The sequence below is a fragment of the Lolium rigidum genome, chromosome 7, assembly GCF_022539505.1.
Source record: "Lolium rigidum isolate FL_2022 chromosome 7, APGP_CSIRO_Lrig_0.1, whole genome shotgun sequence".
NCBI lineage: Eukaryota > Viridiplantae > Streptophyta > Magnoliopsida > Poales > Poaceae > Lolium > Lolium rigidum.
Window position 1 is genome coordinate 275,340,596 of NC_061514.1, and position 3,625 is coordinate 275,344,220.

Here is a 3,625-nt window from a genome sequence, read left to right on the forward strand (position 1 = left end):
AATAAATTCTTTAAGCATAGCTTCAAGTCCAGGGGGTGTATTCCTATTATTGTTGTAAGAATTCCCATAAGAATTAGGATAACCGTTACCATTATTATAAGGATATGGCCTATAGTTATTACTAGAATTGTTCCGATAAGCATTGTTGTTGAAATTATTATTTTTAATGAAGTTTACATCAACATGTTCTTCTTGGGCAACTAATGAAGCTAATGGAACATTATTAGGATCAACATTAGTCCTATCATTCGCAAGCATAGACATAATAGCATCAATCTTATCATTCAAGGAAGAGGATTCTTCAACGGAATTTACCTTCTTACCTTGTGGAGCTCTTTCCGTGTGCCATTCAGAGTAATTAACCATCATATTATCAAGGAGCTTTGTTGCTTCACCAAGAGTGATGGACATAAATTTACCTCCAGCAGCTGAATCCAATAAATTCCGCGAAGAAAAATTTAGTACTGCATAGAAGGTTTGGATGATCATCCAAGTAGTCAGTCCATGGGTTGGGCAATTTTTAACCAAAGATTTCATTCTTTCCCAAGCTTGAGCAACATGTTCATTATCCAATTGTTTAAAATTCATTATGCTACTCCTCAAAGATATAATTTTAGCAGGGGGATAATATCTACCAATAAAAGCATCCTTGCATTTAGTCCAGGAATCAATACTATTCTTAGGCAGAGATAGCAACCAATCTTTAGCTCTTCCTCTTAATGAGAAAGGAAACAGTTTTAATTTTATAATGTCACCATCTACATCTTTATACTTTTGCATTTCACATAGTTCAACAAAATTATTGAGATGGGCAGCAGCATCATCAGAACTAACACCAGAAAATTGCTCTCTCATAACAAGATTAAGTAAAGCGGGTTTAATTTCAAAGAATTTATCTGTAGTAGCAGGTGGAGCAATAGGTGTGCATAGGAAATCATTATTATTTGTGCTAGTGAAGTCACACAACTTAGTATTTTCAGGGGTGGCCATTTTAGCAGTAGTAAATAAAGCAAACTAGATAAAGTAAATGCAAGTAAACTAATTTTTTTGTGTTTTCGATATAGCAAACAAGACAGTAAATAAAGTAAAACTAGCAACTAATTTTTTTTGTGTTTTGATATAATGCAGCAAACAAAGTAGTAAATAAAATAAAGCAAGAGAAAAACAAAGTAAAGAGATTGGGAAGTGGAGACTCCCTTGCAGCGTGTCTTGATCTCCCCGGCAACGGCGCCGGAAAAAGAGCTTGATGGCGTGTAACTCACACGTTCGTTGGGAACCCCAAGAGGAAGGTATGATGCGCACAGCAGCAAGTTTTCCCTCAGAAAGAAACCAAGGTTTATCGAACCAGGAGGAGCCAAGAAGCACGTTGAAGGTTGATGGCGGCGGGATGTAGTGCGGCGCAACACAAGAGATTCCGGCGCCAACGTGGAACCTGCACAACACAACCAAAGTACTTTGCCCCAACGAAACGAGTGAGGTTGTCAATCTCACCGGCTTGCTGTAACAAAGGATTAACCGTATTGTGTGGAAGATGATTGTTTGCGAGAGAAAACGAGTAAAACAAGTATTGCGAGCAGATTTGTATTTCAGTATTAAAGAATGGACCGGGGTCCATAGTTCACTAGAGGTGTCTCTCCCATAAGATAAAAGCATGTTGGGTGAACAAATTACAGTCGGGCAATTGACAAATAGAGAGGGCATTACAATGCACATACATGACATGATAAATATAGTGAGATTTAATTGGGCATTACGACAAAGTACATAGACCGCCATCCAAGCTGCATCTATGCCTAAAAAGTCCACCTTCGGAGTTATCGTCCGAACCCCTCCGGTATTAAGTTGCTAAACAACGGACAATTGCATTAAGTATGGTGCGTAATGTAATCAATAACTACATCCTCGGACATAGCATCAATGTTTTATCCCTAGTGGCAACGAGCACAACACAACCTTAGAACTTTCTGTCACTCGTCCCGAGTGTCAATGCGGGCATGAACCCACTATCGAGCATAAATACTCCCTCTTGGAGTTAAGAGCAAAAACTTGGCCAGAGCCTCTACTAATAACGGAGAGCATGCAAGATCATAAACAACACATATGCAATAACTTGATAATTAACATAACATGGTATTCTCTATCCATCGGATCCCAAGATCCAACAATGAAGCACAATGAGGAGAAGACAACCATCTAGCTACTGCTATGGACCCATAGTCCAGGGGTGAACTACTCACTCATCACTCCGGAGGCGACCATGGCGGTGTAGAGTCCTCCGGGAGATGAATCCCCTCTCCGGCGGGGTGCCGGAGGAGATCTCCGAATCCCCGAGATGGGATTGGCGGCGGCGGCGTCTGCGGGAAGGTTTTCCGTATCGTGGTTTTTCGCTTCGGGGGTTTCGCGACGGAGGCTTTAAGTAGGCGGAAGGGCGAGTCGGGGGCTGACGAGGGGCCCACACCATAGGGCGGCGCGGGCCCCCCCTTGGCCGCGCGACCCTATGGTGGCAGCGCCTCGTCGCCCCACTTCGTATCCCTTTCGGTCTTCTGGAAGGCTCGTGGCAAAATAGGACCCTGGGTCTTGATTTCGTCCAATTCCGAGAATATTTCGTTACTAGGATTTCTGAAACCAAAAACAGCAGAAAACAGCAATCGGCACTTCGGCATCTTGTTAATAGGTTAGTTCCAGAAAATGCACGAATATGACATAAAGTGTGCATAAAACATGTAGGTATCATCAATAATATGGCATGGATCATAAGAAATTATCGATACGTCGGAGACGTATCAGTGATCAAGCTTATCTTCGAATCACTCCTCTCAAGGGTGTCCGTCGCTTCGGTATCAAAGGCAAACTAGTACCTCGCTATGTTGGTCCTTTCCGCGTCATTGCCAAGCGTGTTAATGTTTCTTACAAGTTGGAGTTACCTTCCAACTTTCCGGAAGTTCATGATGTCTTCCATGTGTCCCAACTCAAGCGTTGCTTCAAAGATCCTATCCGTGGTGTTGATCACGAGACTCTTGACCTCCAAGAGGATCTAACTTATCGAGAACATCCTGTTCGTATCCTTGATGAAGCCGAGCGTAAAACTCGACGTCAGAGCATCAAGTTCCTGAAAGTTCAGTGGTCTAATCATTCCGAGCAAGAAGCAACCTGGGAACGAGAAGATCGTTACGATCTGAGTACCCTTCCTTCTTTTCTAAAATCTAGGAATCTCGAGGACGAGATTCTTGTAAGGGGGGTAGAGTTGTAACATCCCAACCTTGTTTATCTAAATAAAGGAGTGATCATGTGCATTTCATGCATTTAGTTTGCATTTGAGCAAAATTTGCATCTCAATTTTCTAATTATGCAAAGTCCTTCTCTATTTCTTGTCTCAAATTCAAACCAGATTTTATAAAATAAGCCACATGCATGGTTATGTTGTTACCCAATAAACCCATGTGTGTGTTTATAGTTATCTGCAAATTTGAGTTCAAACAAAATTCAAACAGATTTGATTTTGGTTTAGATTTTGAAGAAATAAAAATCAGAAAAATAGGAAAGGAGAGAGAGCTCTCTCTTCTCTCTCCCTTGGGCGCAGCCCATCTCTCTCTCTCTTTCTTTTCTCTCTGGCCGCAGCCCAACC